Raw genomic sequence first — 27,696 nt, 5'->3', positions numbered from 1 at the left:
AGAGGATGTTGAAGAAAGCGTAAATGAAGGAAGAAATAGAGAAAAGGAAATAAAAGAGAGAGAAGTAGCAGTCGAACCTTATCCTACAGAAAATTCGAATTCACAAGGGAAATTCCTAAAAAGACTCATGTATGATTCAGTGGAGGATTCGCTGATGCAAGAAGAAGAAGAACAGAACCAACCCTTTCAAATTCAACCAATTGTGAAGGCCATGGTGAAGCATATCCCAGTCAATATTGTAATTGATAGTGGAAGCGAACTGTCTGTGATCTCAAAAAATTTATTGATGCAGTGTAATGCCAATGAGGAATTGCCAGTTCTGAAAACACGTAAGATTAAAGTAGAGGTCCTATTAGAAACAATGCTGCGGAAGTTACGAGACAAACAACGTTAACTCATTCGTGTCAAGGTCAAAAGATCGAAGCCAACTTCGTGATTATACCTAAACTAACTGTAGATTTGATTATAGGTGCAGATTTTTTAAATGACAGACGAGGGATAATAGATATGGGGAAAGGTAGAGAAAACATTCGGGAATGTCACACTTCTCTTTACGCAAAAGCTAAAATTAGAAGAAATACCAGTTATAAAGAAACAATTAAGAATAACGCATGATAAAGAGGATGAAGTATTAGAATGGTATGCACAAAAGGGGGAATCGCCTCAACTCATGTTATAAGTCCATAAAGAAATCGACAAGAAATTGCAAGAAGTTCAAGGTATTTCGGAACACAGTAAAAGAGAATTAGAGGGTATTTTACTAGATAAAGCAGAGGTATTTTTACCTAAGACTGGCAGTATTAAACACTTTCAGTACAAGTTTGAAGATTAATTTTATTACTGGTAAATAATCAGCACAATAATTCAAGATTATGTTGCAGATAAGATCGTCAGGAGAAAGAAGAATGAAGAGAGATGAAGGTGGGAAAAAGAAAGTAGTTTCAATAAAAACAAAAAACAAAATAACACCAATAGTACCATAGATTAAGGTGAAGCAATAAAACGTAGTCTAACAGCAAAAAATACTAAAATGCTATACACCATGACACCATACAAAAAAGTAAAAAAAACGAATTTGAGGATTCTTTTAGAAGTTATGACTCAAAATATCTTAGAATTGTAACATGGAAAGGGCGCCGAAATTTGTAAAGCTTTTAAGAAGGCGTAAAACAATGTAGATACTAGACATATGTTAGATGATTATAAGTAAAACTTTTTGTAAGAACCATTGTAAAAATTCCAGCAAGGACAAGATGCAACGACCCACTAGTTGCAATGACAGAAGTATCAAGGAAGAAAAGGACGTAATTAGCAAGATACGATTCCTACAAGGCAGAAGCGTCGAGAGAAAGGAAAGGACAGTGAGACCAACAGAAGGCCATTGTATCAAAAGTGGGCCATAAATCTGCCCGCTAAGCAGAACCCTGCTGCGACAGGACACGGAACCACACAGTGGCGGAACCCCGCAGAGACACGACAGGACACCGAACGCCAGAAGAGACCGGTGCAGGGACTGACAAGCAAACACCGGACTTTCACAACTCGTAAGCCCCGGGACGCCACCACTCAGCATAGCGAGCAAAAAACGGCCCGACTAGAAGACCGCTTGGGCAAGCCACCACTGGAAGAAAAAATGTGTGAAAGTCACACCACTGCTATTAAACAGCACGCTGATGCACGAAACTGAAGAAAACTTCCACAAAGTAAAAATGACATGCCCAAACAATTTATCAAACTGTAACTAAGAGGAGAACTTCAAAGCGACTAGTTATTAACAAATATTTCCATATCCTGCCCAGAGAAGAACCAAGAAGCAAGTAAGAAGCACAGAAAAAGCAGAAAGAACCGAAGTTGAAGAATCGCAAGACTGAGACCAAGAAAGAAGATGGGTGAAGAATAGATGACATACCTTCCCAAATCCCTATCCTATTGTAAACTAGTCATCTGCGAAGTATGACAACGAAAAACGACCGATTTCAGCGACATATAAAGATGACTTTGAGGCATACAAAGCCAGTATATCACGAGATTCTGCACTCACAGCTCCATTCCATTATAGGACCTCCACAACAGCAACACACACTTGTAAGGCCAACAAGGAATGACGAACGAAGCTGTACATCAAATACTTGCCCACATCCATCTTGCTCAAGCCATCACCTTCATGCAAAGAACATTCGCCAACCTCATGCTTAAACATTCATAGGATTGTGTGAATGTGTGATATCAAATTATGTGATGTAGCAATTGTGCAAAAGAAAAGTGCGAAAAACTAAATAAATAAAGCACACCAGACAGCTAATAAACTACAAAATAACAGTCATTGACTATGGACTTAAGAAAAAAATAGACTATCGATAAAAATAAATCATTAGTTCTGAAATGGACAGTTTATAAAGAACAAAAGTAAGGCATAATAAACACTAAAACTATATGCCACTTATTTTCTCCTCATAAAAATAAAAGAATAACTATATTTTACTTATTCTCTCCTTATAAAAACAAAGAATAAAAAATTATCTTGTTGGATGTTCTTCCTTTTTTTAACGTTTGTACCATTTGTTACGATAATATCTCAATTCTTGTGTATGTACATTTCTTTGTCAAAGCAATTCTTGGAAATAATTCTTATTTGTTAGTGTAACAACGTTGAAATGAATGTCTGGAAGCAAAAACATTTTACTTGTACATGATATTTAGAAAATGTGTTAGGAATAGTTTTTACTTAATTACTACATTTATAAAAACAATATTTCTAAGAAAATCGATGTGAAAGACATCTCACTTTCGATAACAAACTTCTTAAAAAACAAACTTCACCATTAAATAAAGAAAGAAAATAAAAGAAATAAAGAAAATAGATCTTACAATAACATAAAAAAGGCCACCCCAGCTGCAAGTTTTAGCGTGAGACTTTTTCGCGTCTCTGTTACGTCAGGACCACCCCCCAGCCCATGTTAAAAGATAGAGTCCTCCAGAAGAACAATATAGATCTTACGATAACACTAAAAGGACCACACCAGCTGCAAGTTTGAGCGTGAGACTTTTTTGCGTCTCTGTTACGTTGCAAACTTTAACAACATTGCCCGACCACGAAAAGTATAACATTTCTCATTGGATAGAAAGAATGTTTGTAGGCGGAGCTTAAGGTTAACATTGTGACCCTGATTGGTCAGATGAAAACACAGCCAGATAGTTTTTTTAAACCAACTTCGGTATACTGTAATAAGGAGAAGTTAGGAGATAGTTGCTTCTGAGACGGCGAGGTGAGCGGAGCTGTGCTGTCCGCCACCGCTTGACGAACACCGACAAGGTAATGAATGCACACAATGAAGCATAACAGTGCATAAAGCTTCACTCAGAACTGCAGAAGTCTCATCTGTTACACCCACTTTTTGCGTAATACTAGTGTCGATCGTCAATTATAGCTGATGGTGTTCACATTTGCCACTTGAAGTAAAAATCTGAAACGCGGTGATTTTTCTGTTATATAGTTATTGAGAAGCCACATCAGCCACTGTAATTTACGACAAGTTAGATAAGTATTTAAAGATAATTGAGGGTCACAGTAGACCATTTTGATAGTTTTCTCTCTAGTGAAACTTAATTTAAACCTAGATTATAGATGTGATATGGCATAGGTCATCCTTCTGTCCCCCCCCCCCCCATGAACCACGGACCTTGCCGTTAGTGGGGAGGCTTGCGTGCCTCAGCGATACAGATAGCCGTACCGTGGGTACAACCTCAACGGAGGGGTATCTGTTGAGAGGCCAGACAAACGTGTGGTTCCTGAAGAGGGGCAGCAGCCTTTTCAGTAGTTGCAAGGGCAACAGTCTGGATAATTGACTGATCTGGCCTTGTAACAATAACCAAAACGGCGTTGCTGTGCTGGTACTGCGAACGGCTGAAAGCAAGGGGAAACTACGGCCGTAATTTTTTCCGAGGGCATGCAGCTTTACTGTATGCATGGAGAGCTGCATCAAACCAGTCTCAGGACTGAAGAGCACAACAACAACAACATCCTTCTGTGATATGGCAGAGGTCATCTTTCGATCCATTGTAGAACTCAGGGAATATTCGTTCACATTTTTGTTGAACGCAGTTGGTTTTTATCGTCCTGTATTAAAACATTTCCTTTCATCAATAGTGCAATTTGTAAACAATGTTTTGTGAGTAGAATAAAATTTCCAATGGTAAACTTAACTGCTTTTTCGACGGTATTTTACCAGCTAACTAAAAATAGGAAAGCCTAGAACCCCTTCCACTAAATGTAGTTAGCATTAAGATTCTTTTATAGGGAGTGCAGTGGTGCCGACGCTGAAATCATTAAGTATTTGGTTATATCATCGCTAGTCTCACTGAACTCTTCTGAACTCTACATGTCATGTGTGGTCTGGCGTCTCCTTACCAGCAACAGTCCCCAGGTTCAAACTAGTCAATTATCTAAAAAACACGCTCAGAGCGTCGTTGCACGAAAGTGGTAGGGAGACACGATATAGAACAGCAGACACCACGCAGAATGTTAGACCTCCACGTACAGCGCAGAAATTCATTCGCTCGTCTATTTTCCTCTCGCAGTACCGCTACGATATCTTGTATCGGATTACTGCTAAGCACGGAAACGCCGATGCTTTGTCCCGTTTGCCTATTGATGAGGATAGAGCATTCGATTCCTCCGAACTTGCTTGCATGTTCATTGATTCGGAAATCGATGACGTGGTCGAATCGTTTCCGATTGATTTTCGTCGTGTAGCTACAGCCTCAGCTGCCGACCCTGTTCTTGCCACCGTTCTGCGTTTTGTTGCTACGCAATGGCCCTTGTGAAAGTCACGGATCGGGGATCCGTTGGATTGCCGACTTTTTGCTCACCAGGAGAGACTTTTTGTACGACGTGGTGTTTTGCTGTTGCGTTCTGATAATGATCAGTCCAGGGTCGTGGCACCACGTTCGTTACAGTCCTCTGCCTTACAGCTTCTCCACCAAGGACATTGGGGTATAGTGAGAACGAAACAACTTGCTCGTCAGCACTGTACTTGGTTTGGAATCGATGCCGCGATTACGAATATGTGCTCTTCTTGCATGGTGTGTGCCGAACAACAATCAGCACCACCGCGGAAATTCTTTGCATGGCCAAAAGCCACTTCCCCTTGGCAATGCTTACACATCGATTTTGCTGGTCCGTTCTGGAATGCTCGATGGTTGGTTGCGTTAGATTCATTCAGTAATTTTCCTTTTGTTTTCCGGATGTCTTCCACGACGTCATCTGCCACCATCCAAGCGTTATCTGCTATCTTTTGCATTGAAGGTCTTCCACAGACTATTGTTTCCGACAATGGCCCACAATTCATGTCCGCAGAATTTCAGTCATTCTGCAAGGCCAATGGTATTCAACATCTGATGTCCGCGCCGTTTTCGCCACAGTCAAACGGTGCCGCTGAACGATTGGTCAGGACTTTCAAGTCACAGATGTTGAAGTTAAAAGAGTCGCATTCTCGGGGGGCGCATTATTGCCCTTTTTGTCCTCGTATCGCGCTCAGCCCCGAGATGGTCGCTCGCCGGCTGAGTTGCCCCACGGTCGTCATCATCGGACCTTGATGTCTTGGCTACATCCGCCGCATCAGGTTCCTGTGCAGTGGCAGACACCTGCTTTTGCTCCAGGCGACGTTGTCTACTATCGCCATTACCGAGGTTCACGGCGTTGGCTCGAAGGACGCATTCTTCGCTGCCTCGGACGAGCAGTGTATCTGGCTTTGGGGGCCTCTGGTGAGGTGCGCCGCCATCTCACTCAGCTGCGCCTCTGTCGACGCACGGGATCTGCCGCTCGCCGTATGCTTTCAGCGACGGTGCCGTCCGGTCAGCGCCCTGGGGACCCATCTACTGGCTCGCCTCAGCCCCAGGTGCTACCGACGCTGCCTTCCATTTTGCCCCATGGCGACTCGCCGCCACCGCCACCGCCACCTGTTCTCCCGCCGGCGACGCCTGCAGTGGACGCTTCGCTGCAGCCGCCGGGCGCCTCCCTGAGTCACGCGCCGTCGATCGCTTCCCGTGACCAATTGTCCTCCGACATGGAACGCTTGCCTGCTCCGGACCATATGTCGTCTTCGCCCGTCGGATGTCCCCGATGGAGGTCGACCTTTCGGGCCCCCCTGTCTCTCTGCGGGCGCATACACCGCACGTTGGCGTGCACCCTGGAGCAGGTTTTCAGGCGTTTCCTAGCTCCCTGCGGTCCGAATGGCAAGGTGCGGGTGGCACAGCCTCGCCATTGTAGGGTCCCCACCTCGTCGCATACGTCAACATGGAGTCGTCCCCACGGCGGGCGGAAGCCTTATGCCACAACCGTACGCCGATTTGCGGGGGAGGAATGTGGTGTCACCACCAGACACCACACTTGGTGGGTGGTAGCCTTTAAATCGGCTGCGGTCCGGTAGTATACGTCGGACCCGCGTGTTGCCACTATCAGTGATTGCAGACCGAGCGCCGCCACATGGCAGGTCTAGAGAGACTTCCTAGCACTCGCCCCAGTTGTACAGCCGACTTTGCTAGCGATGGTTCACTGACTACTTACGTTATCATTTGCCGAGACGATAGTTTAGCATAGCCTTCAGCTACGTCATTTGATACGACCTAGCAAGGCGCCATATTCAGTTACTATTGATATTGTGAATCATGTACCGTCAAGTGTGACGTTCATCATTAATGGATTAAAATTAAGTATTCCACCAGCTACGACCGCTTTCTGAATTCTAATTCCTTGTCATGTTCCAGAACTCACATCATTCTAGTTCTTCCCTCCTCACGCCAGCCTGCGTGAGCCAGAACGCGTCCATTTCGGCCTCCTCTAGTAGCACAGTGTTGGCTCTCCTGCCAATCACAACAAAAAGAAACCAAAAAACAGCATACTAAAAATCTTCATCAATTTCGACAATTTACAAGCATAAAAACTTTACCATAACCATCTTTACGAATAACGTGAGGATAAAAAAACTTTTTTTAACATATCGCAGATAAAACTATACATAAACCACAACTGTCTTTTACAGAGCTCCAAAATTGTGCTTTCCATACTGAGGAAAACACAGCATAGCCAAAGATATGGGCGTGTAGGGTGGGAGTATGGTTGTACAGGCAGGGGAGGAGGGAATAGGGGCTGGAGGCAAGAGGGCTAGGAAAGCGTCAGGGGAGAGGAAGGATGAAGGAACGAAAAAGTAAAAATTGCAACCCTGCGCTGATTTTTCGTTGTACCATTCAATTGCGTTGACACTGTGTAAAGTACTCCGGTCCATAATTAACAAATGTTCCGTTAAAACTTCAGTCTTCCTACGACTTGGTTCAAGAATCATAAAAGAAGGTTGTATGCATGGAAGAAGCCTGGAAATAATGGAAGATCTCAGATATATTATATAATGGTAAGACAGAGATTCAGGAACCAGGTTTTAAATTGTAAAACATTTCCAGGGGCAGATGTGGACTCTGACCACAATCTATTGATTATGAACTGTAGATTTAAACTGAAGAAACTGCAAAAAGCTGGGAATTTGAGGATTTCGGACCTGGATAAACTGAAAGAACCAGAGGTTGTAGAGAGCTTCAGGAAGAGCATTAGGGAACGATTGACAAGAATGGGGGAAAGAAATACAGTAAAAGAAGAATGGGTAGCTTTGAGAGATGAAATAGTGAAGGTATACAAATAGGTAAAAAGACGAGGGCTAATAGAAATCCTTGGGTCACAGAAGAGATATTGAATTTAATTGATGAAAGGAGAAAATATAAAAATGCAGTAAATGAAGCAGGCAAAAATGAATACAAATGTCTGAAAAATGAGATCGACAGGAAGTGCAAAATGGCTAGAGGACAAATGTAAGGATGTTGAGGCGCATATCACTAGGGGTATGATAGATACTGCCTACAGGAAGATAAAAGTTACCGTTGGAGAAAAGAGAACCACTTGTATGAATATCAAGAGCTCAGATGGAAACCCAGTTCTACGCAAAGAAGGGAAAGCAGAATGGTGGAAGGATTATGTAGAGGGTCTATACAAGGGCGATGTAATTGAGGGCAATATTATCGAAATGGAAGAGATTGTAGATAAAGATGAAGTAGGAGATTTGATACTGAGTGATTAGTTTGACATAGCACTGAAAGACATAAGCCGAAACAAGGCTGCTGGCCGGTGTGGCGGTGCGGTTCTAGGTGCTTCAGTCTGGAACCAAGTGACCGCTACAGTCGCAGGTTCGAATCCTGCCTTGGGCATGGATATGTGTGATGTACTTAGGTTAGCTAGGTTTAAGTAGTTCTAAGTTCAAGGGGACTGATGACCACAGATGTTATGTCCCATAGTGCTCAGAGCCATTTGAACCATTTTTTTTTAGACAAGGCCCCACGAGTAGACAACATTCCGTTAGAACTACTGACAGATTTGGGAGAGCCAACACTGACAAAACTCTACTCTACCATCTGGTGAGCAAGATGTATGAGACCCTCAGACTTCAAGAAGAATGTAATAATTCCAATCCCAAAGAAAGCAGTTGTTTACAGATGTGAAAATTACCGAACTATCAGTTCAATAAGCCACAGCTGCAAAATACTAACACGAATTCTTTACAGACGAATGGAAAAACTGGTAGATGCGTACCTCGGGGAAGATCATTTTGGATTCCGTGGAAATATTGGAAGACATTAGGCAATACAGACCCTACGACTTATCTTAGGAAATAGATTAAGAAAGGCAAAATTACGTTTTTAGCATTTGTAGACTTAGAGAAACCTTTTGACAATGTTGACTGGAATACTCTCTTTCAAATCCTGAAGGTGGCAGGGGTAAAATACAGGGAGCGAAAAGTTATTTAGTATTTGTACCGAAACCAGATGGCAGTTATAAGAGACGAGGGACATGAAAGGGAAGCAGTGGTTGGGATGGGAGTTGGGTCAGGGTTGTAGCCTCCCCCCAATGTTATTCAATCTGTATATTGAACAAGCAGAAAAGGAAACAAAAGAAAAATTCGGAGTAGGAATTAAAATTCATGGAGAAGAAACAAAAACTTTGAGGTTCGCCGATGACATTGTAATTCTGTCAGAGACAGCAAAGGATCTGGAAGAGCAGTTGAACGGAGTGGACAGTGTCTTGAAAGGAGGATATAAGATGAACATCAACAAAAACAAAACGGGGATAATGGAATGTAGTCGAATGAAATCTCTTTATGCTGCTGGAATTAGATTAGGAAATGAGACGCTTGAAGTGGTAAATGAGTTTTGCTATTTGGGGAGAAAAATAACTGATAATGGTCGAAGTAGAGAGGATATAAAATGTAGACTGGCAATGGAAAGGAAAGCGTTTCTGAAGAAGAGAAATTTGTTAGCATAGAGTATAGATTTAAGTGTCAGGAAGTCGTTTCTGAAAGTATTTGCATGGAGTGTAGCCATGTATTGAAGTGAAACGTGGACGATAAGTAGTTTAGACAAGTAGAGAATAGAGGCTTTCGAAACGTGGTGCTACAGAAGAATGCTGAAGATTAGAAGTGTAGACCACGTAACTAATAAGGGAGAAACTTGTGGCACAACTTGACAAGAAGAAGGGATCGGTTGGTAGTGCATATTCTGAGGCATCAAGGGATCACCAATTTAGTATTAGAGGGCAGCGTGGAGGGTAAAGATCGTAGAAGGAGACCAAGAGAGGAATACACTAAACAGATTCAGAAGGATGTAGGTTGCAGTAGGTACTGGGAGATGAAGAATCATGCACTGGATAGAGGAGCATGGAGAGCTGCATCAAACCAGTCTCTGGACTGAAGACCACAACAACAACATACATCCCATACTGATTTTTCAAGTGTACTTCCGTATCGTTACCATTTAGACAGAATCAGTCTCGAACAGTCCATTTCCATAGTTTTGAGTAAGAGCTTAAAAACCAGGTTCTTCTGAAAGCAGGGATCTTCACGTCATTTAGCTACAGAAGCGAGAATAGTGTGCGACGCAGTCAGAGCCAACGACGTTTATTTCCAATGAGGTAGTGACTAGACGTTCGTAACTCTAAGAAGATAAGCATAGGAAAGAGAATTGTAATGACTGGTAGCTGCTGTGATATTCCTGACATCTGCTTCATCAGAACGCTAATTTTAACGTCAGTCGTTTCCAACATACATGGTTCGGTCTTTACATGCTTTCATGCTTCCGCGTTTTACATGAGGTGGAATATAACTGTTCAGCTGCTAAAACGGCTGACAGACTTATCGCATTTTCTAGTATGCTTTCCACGTGCGACAATTCAATCACATATAGGAAGCATGCTGCTTCTGACCTACATCCACTCCTGTACCGCTACCCTGAAAGGTTTAAAAGTTATATTTTGTGGTATGGCTTCTCACAGTTTCTTCCAACGTGTGACCATTGTCAAGGATCTTCCTATGACATTCTTACTGAAAGGAGAAGTCACTGCCAGGAAGGTGGGTTTCCACTCAGGTGATAAACTGATGTTTGAAATGCTAAGATAATAGTCATAAGCTATAGGAAAAAAATTATAAGAAATGGCAGCTACAGCGATTTTACGAGCAGTTGTTTGGTCACATCAGCAAAATTTTAAAATCAGACAACTTACATAGTTTGATCACAGGTCTTTAGATGCTTTCTCGTTGCTTTTCTCTGGTATTCCCACCGCTGTCATATTGTATCCCCAAGTAGGAGATATGGTTTCTGAATCCTGGCAGATATCAACTTGAGAAATTTACAACGTACATAGTTGCTAAGGCCACCATTCACATATGAAAGTGTTAGACAGTTGGACTCAGCCTTCTTCCAATCCTTCTACCAAGAAGTTGACTATTTCTAGACACTTTAGAGCAGAACAAGGAGATATTACAATCATGGACAAGTGAGCCCCCCCCCCCCACCGAAAACACACATGGTGCCTTCGGTAGCGATGGTAGGACTGCACGTCATGAGCCTCACATTCCCTGTTACCAAGATGGAAGCGAGAGCAACAGATAAGGTTCGTGAACTGGAGCGGTAATTAGTTGGTTCTTCGTTGTGAAGAGATCTTTTAACGAAATTTGTGTCCCACCTAAACAGGAAGAAATGGACATTGAAGAAAAGCAGCTATATTACCAAATGTATCAAGAGATACATGGTATTAACCTGATACTTATAATTCCTCCGTGCTTAAGAGATTTTGTATGTGGCGAGGTATCTGGCAGCCTTAAGAGTGTTCCAGAGTATCCTGTAACAGAGGTAGAGCACACTCTCAGTTCTCCACAGTAAGAAAAATGAGTTTAATATTCCAGTCCTGTGATGCAAGATGTAACAGATAATAAGCTGGTAAGTACAGATTTTTCTTGGATGATGACAGAATACTTAGATGAAATACACCCTCTCCCATTTTGTTGGACAGGATTTTCACAACAAGTAACGATACTTCAGGGATATTAAAACGCGTGTACACACCGATTTCTTCTGTCTTTGAAAATAACTCGCTTAGAAGGCAAGAATCAACATCTACGAAGTTCGAGGTGTATTGCAACAACATCACTACTCCTGTTTGGGTAAAGTGAATTTCTTAAATTGGAGAGAGTCTGTGTCTGGGCTGGAGTTGAGATTAGAACTATATGTCCAAGTTACGCCTACTTGTCTCACTGTGTGCCGCAGCTAGCGGCAAGTGCGACTCTTAGCATTTCTGCAGTCGGCAGGAAGCACGCACTTCGTGATCGCGAATATTCTTTCTTACCTCTTATATTTAGCGGAAACATTGTGGTGAAGGAGGGTGCTTGTGCGTACAAGATCTGAGATATATTTAGCGCTACTGTCTGTTTTTGCAGGAAATATAATTTCCTAAATTGCAGATATATGCATGCGATTCACAAACTTTGATAATATATTTTATTATTAGAAAGAATGATCGTAAGATTGTAGTGATTGATTTAAACCATCTGTTTGATTTGCACAATGCAGAACTTTTTCCCCTGCCCTCTCTCCAGAAACTGTTAAAGAATTAATTTGATAAGGTACTGCAAATTGACTATTTCCCGCCATTTGTCATATAACAATTGTGACATCATACCAGTAGGGCAATTTTATTTTGCAGAAATTTAATTAATTAATTTCATTTACGTTTAAAGAAGTAAACAATATTTTGCTAGAATTTACCACCCATACTAGTTGGGTAACCTTCATTTCCAGCAGCTAAGCAGACTGAGTCTTTTTCCTGCCACTTTCCAGATGTTGGGATGGTGGACGATAAGGGAGGGCTGGGGGATTTGCAGAGGGATTATGGTAATTAATTGATCAGTTTAATTAATTAGTTAAATAATTTGATATCGAAAACTTCCTCATATCGGTGAGGGGAATGTGGGATTTTCCCAGAGGGAGGCATGGGAGGAGTAGGGTTCTGAGAAGGATGGACTAACCCCAGAGGATCATGATTCAACCCTCAGGAGGTCATAAATCAATTAGCACAACAATAGGTTAAGGGGACGGTTCTAATGTGCCCCTCAGTGTGTGCTTCCCCCTGAACGTACACAACCCACACAAACGAAATAGCTCATAACTGACATTATCCCAATACCCACATAATGGGACTAGTAGCTACTACAGATACGCAAGCACATCGCTGTAGTGTGCTTTTGTGAAATATTGATACTTCTGTACAGCAACTCAGTCATGGTAATTATCTGTGTAAGTTACTAAAACTGTGGAACTTCTTGAGAATCCTGGCAGTGATACCAGTTTCAGAGCTTATCTTGCACCTGTTTTGTTTCACTATTATATAAAAAAGTTAGGTTTCACATGCAAAACTTCTTAAAAATCGCGTTTGGGAATTCACAGTACTGTAATCTGAAGAACTTAGCTTTATGAAACCTGAAAGTAGCCATTTGAAGAAATATAAAGTGTCATTTTGAAGATAATTTTTTTGTTTGTATAATGCAGAACAATTAATTCTCGCCATCCCCTGCCCGCGCACTTGGGCGCCAGCGTCACACATAGGGAATAAACAAGAAAAGTAGAAGGAATATATAAAAAATATAAAATGAAGATGAGTCGTTTTTTATCAGACACTTCGATAGAGAATAACTGGAAATAATGCATAATTTCCACAAAAGAAGACTACATTTTGCTCTGTCTGTCGGCACCCTGGCAAAGAGACTAACAGCAGCAGTCTTTCAGATTAACACTGTGATTATTTTGGTTGAAAACACCGAACATTCAGTGTAAAAAATGTTCATAGAGGGAAAATGTTACTACTCAATACATAATTAGCCTTTTCTTTTGTTGTCACCTGTCGAGGCACATGTTCGAAAATGAGTTAGCAACACTGCTTGCTACTCATGTGATCAGTGTTTACACCTTAAAAGTGTCCTCTATACGTCGCAATTCGATGTCACAAAGGTAAGTGGCCACTTCACTTATTTTCCCATCGTTGCCATTGCATAGGCTTTAACTTAATGAATACTTCTCACGTGGGTGTCCAAAACTGTCCTACATGCACTAAAATGAGTACTTCACTTTCACTGCCATGTTCACTTTGATACATTTCTACTGTATTTTTTTACACACTTTGTGTTGAACACACATTTTATGTTGTCAATCCCTGTGTTTGTCACAAGTGGATCAGAAATCTACTTTTATCAATTACAACCCTAACTTTTTCAGAAATGCTTTGTATGTAATAATTCTAAGAATAATATTTACATGGAAATTTATCATCTGTATAGATATTTCTTTGACTTTCGTATATGACTAAGGTGTGATAGATACAAACTGATTTTCATATTTTCCTTTATTTTTACTTCTAAACTTTGTTTTAGTTGCATATAAATACCAATACTCACACAATTGAAATGTTAGTCCCATTGGCCATTTTTGTTCGTTCCCACAGGTACCCAAATCCTTACTTCCATGGGATTAACGAATGTAGATAAATGCTGAACAAACAACTGGAAAGCTTCCGCATTAGCACAAACATACATGTCATATATGTAATTTGTCCTTGAATCTTGAAGCCCAATGGAAGTCTGTCAAAGTCTATCTTGTTTGTGGACATGTTAATTTGAATTTACATGAAAGTCAACTTAAACAGTCAGTTACTGGCTTCTCATATAATTTCCTTTTACTTATATGTGTACATGGTTTATGTAAGCGTTTATTTACAGTTTTATGCACTTATTGTTAAGTTACTGGAACTACCACTTTCGTTACTTAGCCTTGCTATCTTACTCTTGTGACAGTACTTAACTTAGTGCAACATGTGTTCTTTTTACTTCCGGGTACTGCGCTTCTTGCACTGATTCTATAATCTTTTGTACACTCACAGACTATTATGTATCCTTATACTACATTACACAAGAAAATTATTCATAAAATACAGAATGTTCAACTGTTCATTAGCGTATTTCGAACATAAATGACTTATTATGGCTTGTTCAGCAAAAAATTCTCATCATTTGTTGGTAACTTACGTAAACATTCTCGTTTTTGTTTACTGTTTATGTGTCTCTGACATATGAATTTCTTACATATTTTTCACGTATATACTATAAAGCCTTCTAAATATTACTCAAGAATACGTCATGCAAAACAAAGAAAAAATAAGAATTTGTTACAGCTGTGCACAACTGTTCACATCTTTATGAGGATACAATCCTTTTAATATTTCTGAGTCATTATATGCCATCAGGTGACAGCCAGCATGTGGGACTCATCACTCTAGATGAAACAGCACCCATCAATTGCCAATTATTATTCTTCCTCATTGTTACTGAAAGTTTTGAGGGGCTTTGAGGAGTAACCTGCCCCATGGTAAACTATTTTGTTTTCTGTTCTCTTGTCTCACAATCCTCATTTCTCTTATTGGCACTCTCGGTTAATGATATCATGTCATATCAGATCTTTGCATCCCACCGCTCCTTCTCTTGCTGTAATTGTGGTAATTGGTTTAACTACTAATTGTTTTCTCGTTTTGGCAAGAATAACTCCGCCAGTGTTCGCAATGTAGAAGTGTGAGGTAGGTTGTGGACTGTTTCCTCAGGCGGTGCTGAGTATCATATCTGTTTTGTTTGTTCACCTGCTGTGCATGTGCTCATTTATCTATTGACTTCCTTGAATATTTCCTTAGTGGGGCTACTTCCTAGAAGAAAATACCGATATTAAAATTTGTTCTATATCTTTTTCCTGTAGGAAAGGCTTTCATTTTCTACCTGCAAAGTTGGATGTGTTGTCAGGCCAAAACGCAGACGGCTTGCCAAACAGCTGGCTGTTGTTGCTTACGATTGTTTTGATGAGGGAGCAGCTGTAGCAGAATTCGTTGGGCACATCCTGATGAGCTCAGAAAATAAATCGTAGTTGGCTATTAAGTACTAGAGATGGCGTTTTTTCTTCAAAGACAGTTTAATCTCAAAATAACGGGTTTGTGATAAAACCTATTTTGAGTTTTTTTCTATTATTCCCTGTAATAAACTTAGACATCGAAAAAATGTTGAAAACTTTCGAATCCTTCGGTTTCAAACCGCATAAAATCAAAATATTAAATTAAATAGGAAAATGAAAATAAGCTTAGTTCGTCAAGAGTTCGCTGCTTTTTTCGACAAGAGATAAGTGGTTCAATACTACAAATATCACCAATATTCCCCTAATAATTAAAATTTTATAGTCTCTCGCAGACAACAGATCAGCTACTTTCTGTTTTTATTTAAACTATGAAAGAATTATTCAGTTTTAAGTTTTCTGCTTCCATGATTTCATAAGTTCGCTGCGGCTCCTCCAATAGTTAACCTGTTGAAGTAAATGTGGCATTGTACATCACTGATACCATACTTTGTGAATACGAGCGGTTCCTGAGTACCGATGGGGCCATTGTGCAATGCAAGTAACGTCTAATGTCAACAGCGTGACACTACCATATATGACAGACTGGGCAAGTCACGCACACTGCATGTACGTGCATACTATCGAATAAGCAGCGCCACATGGTAGCAGTTACGTAATTGTCTCAGCAATGCTGCACCAATACACAAGCCATGTGTCTGTTGCTTGTTTCTATCAGCATTGTTATTAAAATACTGCTGATCGCTTCTCCCATTTTCTAGTGAAACGTAATGTTTCAAACCAATGAAGATTTGACGAATAAAAACTACTGTTTTTTTAGATATATCAAAAACCAAAAATTTTACCACTGCTGCTGTGGGTAATTGATACCTCATCATTTTACTCAAAACGAAAAAGCTCAACTACCGAAAACTTTCCAGAACTAAAATACAGATATCAGTTTTAACCAGTCCGTTTCTCCTGTCACTACTTGAACGTCCTCTAGCATCTGGAAAAGTTCCTGTAACACCAATTGAGACAGTTTCCAATGGTTTCTCTGTGGGAATAGTGTGTGAATCTGTTCCATTACTTCTACTGCGTGATTTTTGTTTTGTGGTTGACTAAACACGTTCGTATAATCTGCACTAGTTTTCTGCATAAATTTTTAAAGTATCTGTGTTTACCTCTCGTGAATGCACAGTTTGAAACTACGAAATTCCCTGAGACAGTGTCTATAACATTCTCTTAGGAGACACACACACCATAGAACACTGTCAGAAACATTCCTGTGAAATAAAATGTTGCTGCCAATTTTACAGTATTTTGGCTGCTCTTTCTTTAGTATTTCCACTTGTCTTTGTTTTATTTTGCACTATTTGCGGTCATCACCCTGCATACTCCCCAAATCTCGACATATGTGTAGATAGTATTTACAGTACTCATTATCTTTAATTACGTACATCTTGAAATTTCATTTTTGCTCCACTGTATGTGAAAGTTCTAACAAAACCTTCGGGTAACCTAGACAGGACATCACATATTATGTAATCCTAGACAATTATGTGTAATATTTAGAAATTATTCTCTTGTAATGATACCGAGAATCATACTAAATATGGGTGTATGATATTGCATACCTAAATTTTTGTGATCACACTATACTATTACATGTTTTCCACGTGTGTAACTGAAATTGTTTGAAATCTCATACCACAGTAAGAGCCTCTACATCTGTTGCTGAATATGACCTTTGGCATTCTGTTAACGCTTCACTGCCAAGCCTATTACATATACTTAGCTTTTCCTTTGTCTTCTACTATCTAAAATAGACACGATTCAAAATCTGAACATGAAGCGATGGTTGCTAAGTTGATGTCTCGCTCATGTCTGTATGGAGTAATATACACTCCTGGAAATGGAAAAAAGAACACATTGACACCGGTGTGTCAGACCCACCATACTTGCTCCGGACACTGCGAGAGGGCTGTACAAGCAATGATCACACGCACGGCACAGCGGACACACCAGGAACCGCGGTGTTGGCCGTCGAATGGCGCTAGCTGCGCAGCATTACTGCACCGCCGCCGTCAGTGTCAGCCAGTTTGCCGTGGCATACGGAGCTCCATCGCAGTCTTTAACACTGGTAGCATGCCGCGACAGCGTGGACGTGAACCGTATGTGCAGTTGACGGACTTTGAGCGAGGGCGTATAATGGGCATGCGGGAGGCTGGGCGGACGTACCGCCGAATTGCTCAACACGTGGGGCGTGAGGTCTCCACAGTACATCGATGTTGTCGCCAGTGGTCGGCGGAAGGTGCACGTGCCCGTCGACCTGGGACCGGACCGCAGCGACGCACGGATGCACGCCAAGACCGTAGGATCTTACGCAGTGCCGTAGGGGACCGCACCGCCACTTCCCAGCAAATTACGGACACTGTTGCTCCTGGGGTATCGGCGAGGACCATTCGCAACCGTCTCCATGAAGCTGGGCTACGGTCCCGCACACCGTTAGGCCGTCTTCCGCTCACGCCCCAACATCGTGCAGCCCGCCTCCAGTGGTGTCGCGAAAGGCGTGAATTTAGGGACGAATGGAGACGTGTCGTCTTCAGCGATGAGAGTCGCTTCTGCCTTGGTGCCAATGATGGTCGTATGCGTGTTTGGCGCCGTGCAGGTGAGCGCCACAATCAGGACTGCATACGACCGAGGCACACAGGGCCAACACCCGGCATCATGGTGTGGGGAGCGATCTCCTACACTGGCCGTACACCACTGGTGATCGTCGAGGGGACACTGAATAGTGCACGGTACATCCAAACCGTCATCGAACCCATCGTTCTACCATTCCTAGACCGGCAAGGGAACTTGCTGTTCCAACAGGACAATGCACGTCCGCATGTATCCCGTGCCACCCAACGTGCTCTAGAAGGTGTAAGTCAACTACCCTGGCCAGCAAGATCTCCGGATCTGTCCCCCATTGAGCATGTTTGGGACTGGATGAAGCGTCGTCTCACGCGGTCTGCACGTCCAGCACGAACGCTGGTCCAACTGAGGCGCCAGGTGGAAATGGCCTGGCAAGCCGTTCCACAGGACTACATCCAGCATCTCTACGATCGTCTCCATGGGAGAATAGCAGCCTGCATTGCTGCGAAAGGTGGATATACACTGTACTAGTGCCGACATTGTGCATGCTCTGTTGCCTGTGTCTATGTGCCTGTGGTTCTGTCAGTGTGATCATGTGATGTATCTGACCCCAGGAATGTGTCAATAAAGTTTCCCCTTCCTGGGACAATGAATTCACGGTGTTCTTATTTCAATTTCCAGGAGTGTATATATATATATATATATATATATATATATATATATATATATATATATATATATTTATATATATATATTTATTAAGGCGTCATGAATTTTATTGAATGATACCTGGCATTCCCTGTCCAAAACCATTCAGTTCAAATGCTTCAATTGGCTCTAAGCACTATAGGACTTAACATCTGAGGTCATCAATCACCTAAAACTTAGCACTACGTAAACCTAACTAACTTAAGTACATCACACACATCCATGCCCGAGACAGGATTCGAAACTGCGACCGTAGCAGTCGCGCGCTTCCGGACTGTAGCGCCTAGAACCGCTCGGCCACAGTGGCCGGCAACCATCCAGTACTCTTTCTTAAGAACTGAAGTAAATTATTATCGTTCAGTAATTGCTGTGAAACAAATCTTCTGAAGTACGAGGAGACGCTTACCGAAGCTTTCATTTGCTTTTGTGTTGTTGGGGCTGAAAAATTATTTACTACTTTTATCTAATTTGGGTCTGTACAGTGCCTTATGGTCATATGATATGACAAAGAAATTTGAGCTGATCTCTTCCAAATTCATATTTCTCTAGGTTAACTGTTACTCCGGAGTGTAAAAACCCATGCAGTACTTTTTCTATTTCATCCAATTGCTCCTCCAATTTCTTTGTAGCTATTAATAAATAATTTACATTGATCATAAATCTGTACTGCTAATCTGATCGTACTAGTGCTACCTTTGTTGTAGCAACTCCAGCACTAACATTTAGGCCAAAATGAAGTGCCCTAAATTAATACCTTTTGCCTCCCGAACCAACATTTATGGATTTGTTCTTGAAGCATCTGTACTCTCATTTCTACGGGCACAACCATTTTATTTTGTTTCCGTACATGTAGAACTAAACGCACTTTTTCATTTGGCTTGCCAACTGCCAGGAAGGGATTAGTGTAAGACGAAAGTGATGCTTTAATTACGCTACTGATAAGGGGATTTATCGGCGTCACATAAAACGCCCATAAAGGACAGAGCGGAAAGACTGGATCTTGGTGCACGGAGAACTTCATTCACCTTTTATTGCATACAAAGTTTTATTCATGTAAACAATTATTCAAATAAGAAATATAATGAAATGGTTACCAGACATCTAAACAAGCACCAGTGTCCCCTTGAGACAATGATTCTGATACAGGTACAGTTAGCAAAAGGTCAGTAAGAACAACAAACTATCAATAAATAACAATTGCCGAACATCTTGTTATAGTGATTGTAGAATGAAGGCTTTCACGACCGGTTGACATGGCTGTTTATATACTTTCCGGGATGCGAGGTCGTGGTCCAAGAACTTTTCTGCTCCTTACGTTTCGTCCAGGACTGCGCTGGACTTCCTCAGAGGCGCTGCTCCGCTGAGTCTTGCCGACTGACTGGTCGGGTGTCTGAGAGCGACTTATATATTGTAAGAAAGAGGGGCGTGGTTCAGGTGACACGTGATGAGCAGTGATAATCCATAGCAAAGTACCGACTTCGACTATCGATTACCACCTTGTCAAAGATAAAAATTGTTAGCAGTTTTGTAGAGCCACTGTCCATATATCGCTAAGTTTCATAGCCTCCTCTTTCCTATTAAAATTATCGTTATGTTTATAAATTTCGATAGCTTCTCTATAAAGCCGTGGGTAGTAATTTAACGTTGTAGATAAAACTTCGGTATCCGAAAACTTCACTTGGTGGTTGCCTGGTTGAAGAGCATGTTCCGCTACAGCTGACTTTTCTATTTTTCCAAGTCAACAAAGACTTTTATGCTCTTTCAGTCGCGTGTTTACGCTTCTTTTGGTAGTACCAAAATTGATGGAGTAGCAATGGGTAATCCATTAGGCCCTGCGATTGCCAATCTTTATATGGAGAAATTTGAACAATCAGCCCTAGACAAAGCTAATAACAAACCATCTCGTTGGTATCGATATGTAGATGACACATTTGTGGTTTGGTCCCATGGCAGAAAGGCCTTGGACGATTTCTATGATTATCTAAATAAAATTCACCCAAAAATACAGTTTACCATGGAAATAGAAAAGGAAAACAGAATATCTTTCTTGGATGTCTTAGTTATGAGACGGCACGATAGAAGCTTGGAATATAAAGTTTTTCGGAAGGCAACACATACGGATAGATATTTACATAAAAATTCTAATCATCATCCTCAACAAAAAAGAGGTGTCATAAAAAGTCTCGTCGATCGAGCGGAACGGATATGTACACCTGAACATTTGGATGCTGAAGTGAAACATCTGAAGCAGGCTTTTGAAAAAAATGGCTACTCAAGAAAAGAGATAGATAGAATTTTGCGTCCAAGGAACAGAAACCCAAAAGATAAGAATGAACCACAACAACAGAAAAATACAGTAGTTCTCCCTTTTATTAGAAAAGTAACAGATCGGATCGGTAAGATTTTACGAAAACATGACATAAAACCGATCTTTAAACCAACTAAGAAAATAAGTCAAGTACTACGATCTGTGAAGGATAAGCGCCCTCCTCTGTCGACATGTGGTGTGTATAAAATTCCATGTACCTGTGGCAAAGTTTACATTGGTACTACCAAAAGAAGCGTAAACACGCGACTGAAAGAGCATAAAAGTCTTTGTCGACTTGGAAAAATAGAAAAGTCAGCTGTAGCGGAACATGCTCTTCAACCAGGCAACCACCAAGTGAAGTTTTCGGATACCGAAGTTTTATCTACAACGTTAAATTACTACCCACGGCTTTATAGAGAAGCTATCGAAATTTATAAACATAACGATAATTTTAATAGGAAAGAGGAGGCTATGAAACTTAGCGATATATGGACAGTGGCTCTACAAAACTGCTAACAATTTTTATCTTTGACAAGGTGGTAATCGATAGTCGAAGTCGGTACTTTGCTATGGATTATCACTGCTCATCACGTGTCACCTGAACCACGCCCCTCTTTCTTACAATATATAAGTCGCTCTCAGACACCCGACCAGTCAGTCGGCAAGACTCAGCGGAGCAGCGCCTCTGAGGAAGTCCTGCGCAGTCCTGGACGAAACGTAAGGAGCAGAAAAGTTCTTGGACCACGACCTCGCATCCCGGAAAGTATATAAGCAGCCATCTTGTTATAGTGATTACTAGTTACACATCAGACGGCAGCAGCCGATTTACGCTGATGCAACCTTCATGGGACTATTGTGCAATACTTAGCTGTAGAATGATATGGAAATGTTATTGCAGATCAAACAGCAGAAGTCGTTTTAGACTTCTGCAAATTTCATGGGATTATAGCAATGCGATTGCAATGAAATATTCTCAATGTTAAGTATTTCAAGGACTAAACTAAAGACAAACTGAACAATGACAAAATTGACTTACAGACAGTAAATGACACTTTTGGCAAATACATTCTTAACTGAATAAATCGAATAAGCAACTTTAAACGTACAAGTCTTCCATCTGAAACACAACTTAGCCAATGCATGAAAAGGGCAGCCAATAATTACATATACAGAAATATCTTTCAGTAAGCGACACTTATCTTTTATATATAAATCTGAGCCACACGCGCCAACCAGGTACAGACACAAATGCCGTATACAACAGGCAGCGTGGACAACAGCCAGTTGTCCCGCTCGACCAACAACTCTCGACTCGGCCAATAGTGCGAGGTATACAAGCCTCAGGCCGACTTTGTCTCACGTGCACTCTCTCAAAGAGTACTTACTTCAAAACAGACAACTGTTGTTGGGTGTATCTGGAGAATAAACGGGCCGTCAGAGTCTACTGAATAAGAAAACCACGCCAGGGACTGTAGGCACAGGTATAATCCACAACCCAGCTTCAGACATACAACAAAACAGAAGAAATTATGATCCAATAAATCGCTTGTCCCAGAGCGACAATGAACGGGCTACAACTAAAACTCCTTAAATAAATAATCGTTTCCTACTAAACCCAAGGCAGTGCGCTTAGGACAATATTAGAAAATACGATGTCAAGTTATTACCAAAACACGTTAGACAAATTGTCACAGCCTGGAAGCAGTAACCGTGTCACAGTAAAACCACGGGTGTTTTTATCAAGCAATTCAAATCACACTAACAAACGATTACCTCAAGGAAAGCATAAAATCACAAATGAACCTTATAATAATTACACATCCTTGATGGACCCTGATACGTGGTACTTACTGGAATTAAGGAAAATATGGTAGGGAGGAGTGGTTGGGTTGGATTGCCTTGGGGAAGGAGACCAGACAGTGAGGTCATCGGTCTCATCGGATTAGAGAAGGACGGGGAAGGAAGTCGGCCTTTCAAAGGAACCATCCCGGCATTTGCCTGGAACGATTTAGGGAAATGAGGGAAAACCTAAATCAGGATGGCGGCACGCGGGATTGAACCGTCGTCCTCCCGAAAACGAGTCCAGTGTCTAACCACTGCGCCACCACGCTCGGTGGAAGGGACTTTCTTTTCACACAACTTGTTTATTTAACAATATATAAACTGAGTTTTACAGATAATCGAGGAATTTAACCATAAAATTTTCTTTAACAAAATGAACAATTTTGAAATAATCTTTTGACCTTAAACCATAATATGGATAAGCTTTTAATGTTTGAAGAAAAAAATCTTGAGTGCTGTACTGCAAAACAGTAAACAACATGACAATTACTACAAGACGTCCGGACCTGCAGCCCGCCCGTTATCAGGTGAAACAGCGGTGTTTACTACCGCGCTGGACACTGTCTGTCTTATTAAATGCCCTTCTGCAACACGTAAAAACTATATAAGCACCATAGATGACAAGAGTGATTAAATTACTCAAAGCAGATGACTTAACTTTTAATTTTAAAGCTGTATGTCGAAAGGCTCGGGGTTAAGATGCGCACCTGTGCTTAAAGGTTAAACAGATTAGCAAACAATCTGACAATGCTAAGACTTATTTCAAAGCAACCAGCCTCTTAATTTCAATCGACAACCAAGGTGCGACTGGATTTCAACCCGTCTCTGCTGACAGTTTTATTTTGTCTAAAGCACAGGTGACAGTTGGCTGTTAAGATTTTCGAAGTTAAACTGATTGTCAGTTATTACGACCGCTCTGAAGGAACGCCTTGAAACGTTACCTGTGAACAGTTATCACAAGAGAGCTAACTCGGTGGAACCACTAGATCCAGCTAGAATGAGCCGGTCTTTCAAAAACAGAAACGAACAGCTTAGTAAAACAGGTTGTTCAGATTATAACTAATGACCGACAAATGGAATTACCATCAAAGAATTGAACCGGCTAAAAGGCTTTTGTTTAAGGCAACATGTGCCCTAGTACAATTGTTCCATCTGTATTTCAGACCAAAAGCAGATTAATTAGAACTTTAATGATCGAGTACAAACCAGAAAGGAAAGGCAATATAATATTGGGACAAATTTTCAAACGGCAACTAGTATCTTAGCACAATGCCACTGCCTAAATTTACGAACAAAGACCCGACAGACACTAACCTGAAAATAATAAGGAGAGCCGGTAGACAATGAACCAAAAGTCCACTAAGATTATAGCATGTTACTCGCCTGTATCAGCAAGCAGTTCCATGAATCCACGGTGCGTCGCAGCGGTTACTGATTGGTGCCGATGAAAGCTAGGTAGAAGAGGGCAGCCAGGCCATGAGCGGTCGTCCGACACGAATGATGCTAACCAACGGACGGGATGTCAGCCTGCTGCTTGTAATCGACGCTGACCCCGGTGGAGTACTCGCGTATCTTCGCTCTGCGCTGGACCTCCTTGCGCAGCTCGTGGCTTCAGCCGCTCGGACCTCGTGACCACATCCTGTCGCGACACTACCGCCAATCCCCCAAACTTCGTGCCTCACTTCGGGCAAGCGAACCCCGTGTATATATATATGTAAGCAAAGGCCTTCTAACCCACAGGTGCTAATTCTTCCTCATACATATTGCCAATGGGGCCGCAAAAGGGATAATCGATGCTACACCTGAATCAGTGGTGCCAAACAGAAAATGCCCGCATCTCGTGGTCGTGCGGTAGCGTTCTCGCTTCCCACGCCCGGGTTCCCGGGTTCTATTCCCGGCGGGGTCAGGGATTTTCTCTGCCTCGTGATGGCTGGGTGTTGTGTGCTGTCAATAGGTTAGTTAGGTTTAAGTAGTTCTAAGTTCTAGGGGACTGATGACCATAGATGTTAAGTCCCATAGTGCTCAGAGCCATTTGAACCATTTGAGCCAAACAGAAAAGTCTAGTAATTCAATGGCACCACGGCTCAGACCCAAACACTCAAGACACCCCAGAACCATCTGGCGGAATGGGCATACATTGGCGCAACGGTCTGTGCACTGATGCAGAGTGCTTTCTGAAAAAGACTAAACACTAAGACTAGCAAATAATAGGCAGTAAGTCCCCAGTTTTAAAACGTAAACCAGACTGTTGACGCAATCAGATGATACCACAAATTACTATAGCCAGAACGGCACAACGAGTTTCTTATTGGCGAACCACAAGATAAATTGTGAGAGTTTCGTGACTGAGAATCAACCAGCAATCTTTCTCAGGTTCATCATACCTGCATCACGAAGGGCAGAAAACGCGTCTCCAACGAACGACGTAATTACAATGACAGTCAGTTGAAGTCGGTCTCCAACAGCATCGGAAATGTAGGTCGCGAGTAAGGACCCGCAAAAACATATAATCGGCTACGCAGTCCATCCCAAAACGCGCCCCATACAGCCGATTCCGAACAGAATTGACTTCTTCTAGGCGACCAGATTCGCCGCCGACGTTGCCTCTAGTGTCCACTACCAACCACAGGCCGTTACAAACTACTTTTCACTCCGAAAGTTTACTTGGCCGATCCTCTTTAGTCCGCGCCACCTTTCGACCGCATAACGAGCGCCGAAGGTGTTCGATCCCTGATGGAGTATCGATAGGACGAAAGCCGGTACGGCTGACCTACAATGTAGCATTTTTCTAATCTCCTTCATAGTGGTTTTGAATATTGGGGGGGGGGGGGTTGTTTTGGGGAAGGAGACCAGACAGCGAGGTCATCGGTCTCATCGGATTAGGGAAGGATGGGGAAGGAAGACGGCCATGCCCTTTCAGAGGAACCATCCCGGAATTTGCCTGGAGTGGTTTAGGGAAATCACGGAAAACCTAAATCAGGATGGCCGGACGCGGGATTGAACCGTCGTCCTCCCGAATGCGAGTCCAGTGTCTAACCACTGCGCCACCTCGCTCGGTATTTTGAATATTGTCTGTTGGATGGATGAAACCTGATAGTCAAGGGAAGGCAGGATTCGGTTACGAATGTGCAGGGGGCCGTAATCAGTTACTATTTGTTGTCTTTTACAGTACACAAATTTATTTTAAACCAGTAATTCCCGACTCAACAATAAATAAAAATACCACACGTTATTAATGAAGGAATAAACAACTGTGTAAATAAATGTGTTTTCAGGGAGTTAAAATTTAGCAAATCACCATTAAATACAGATACAACAGATAATGTTTTAAAAGAAAGTCACTGTGATCTGGGCAGATGGCCTTACACGTCAGAAATGGCAATAAATTAGGAATTGTTTATAACTCGTTACACCTTACAAGTTAGGTATTGAAATATTAAAGGCAAGTCGCCACAAACGCAGCGAAGGCATCAGACGCCAGGAATGGCAGTAAATAAGGTTTTAAAGGCTTACTGCTTAAATACAAATACCAAATTATAATTTTAAGGTAAGTGACCACAATCACGGCTGAAGGCCTTACACGCCAGGAACAGCAATAATATAAAAAATTTAGAAACCTTCTGTAAAGCAGCAAATACGATAGCAAAGGTTGATTAAAAAAAAAAAAAAAGCAACTGATCACCAAACGGGTGAAATAAGATGATGGTAAACTTTGTAATACAACCCTTAACATCCTGTGAACACTACACTGCTAGATTTATTCCAGAAGGCGACCAGAACTATTAACTAAATATATATAACCTTTAATGTAGGAACTACAAGGTATTGTTATAAATAACACAATAATGAAACGCAAGGACCAGTACATAAGTTCCTTAAAGGGTACTGAGGCACATCATATCCGCAGAAGGCGTGGACTGAAGGAGCGTTACACTGAACTACTGGCCATTACACCTTCTTTTAGAACACATATTTCTTACAAGAACAAAGGGGCCACAGACAGTGCTCCAGGAATGGACCTCTGAGAAGGTCCGCCAACAAACACTTTCGCGAGCGATGAGAAAGGCAGCTAAGAGTTGCATTCACTTCAAAAGATGGTGCCTCAGACTAGTGGCTAATGATAATCTTGCTGAAGATACCTGACGTCAGATAAACCAAATGCGACGATGGAAAAATACGCCAAAGCCGGAACTGCGGTCTGCATTACGTCCGCAGAATACTGTGCTTATAGTGCCCGGAAGGAGAAAGGAAACACTACCACCAGAGTAGAAAGAATCACCAACCGGCCTACAATCAAGAGAGCTGATATAACTACGCGCCTTACCGGACAGCAGCGGCAAGGCAGGGAACATATACTGCCGTTACATACACTTACCCCCAGGGCAGGTAACTGGGGCGTAAGGTCCACAAGGCAAGGAAAATTACCGCTGGTTGAACTTAATTAATTGTAATAAGTTGTTACTAATAATAAGTAAATACTAATAAGAAGTCGAGGAAAGCTAATCAGATCCTCCTTCCTCAAGCACTCTACTCGCTGCTCTTCGCCTCGGCGACACTACGAGTAGCAACAAGAACCCAAGTCACTGGAGAATCGTGAGATATCACAATGGTGGAGGTTTCTGTACTTGGATTGAAATGCACTCATCTTAAAGCCTGCTGTATCCGGTTTACGACGAGGTCCTGCACCCTCGTGACGACAGCCTTTCCATCTGGCAGTCCGCGACGGCCGCCAGCCGTCCCGGCGTGTTCTGGCACTGTGCGTACCTGGCTCCTCCTGAGTCCCCAACCGAACTCGCACACTCACACGACCCGGAAAAACGACGACGTCGCCCAAAAGATAGGGTAACAGTTACTAAATACCGACAACCGCTGCTCCTGCCATTATTGAACAGGACACGTTTGCGATAACG

Source organism: Schistocerca cancellata, chromosome 6, assembly GCF_023864275.1.
Source record: "Schistocerca cancellata isolate TAMUIC-IGC-003103 chromosome 6, iqSchCanc2.1, whole genome shotgun sequence".
NCBI lineage: Eukaryota > Metazoa > Arthropoda > Insecta > Orthoptera > Acrididae > Schistocerca > Schistocerca cancellata.
The sequence above is the reverse complement of the archived record's forward strand: the minus strand, read 5'-3'. Positions refer to the sequence as shown.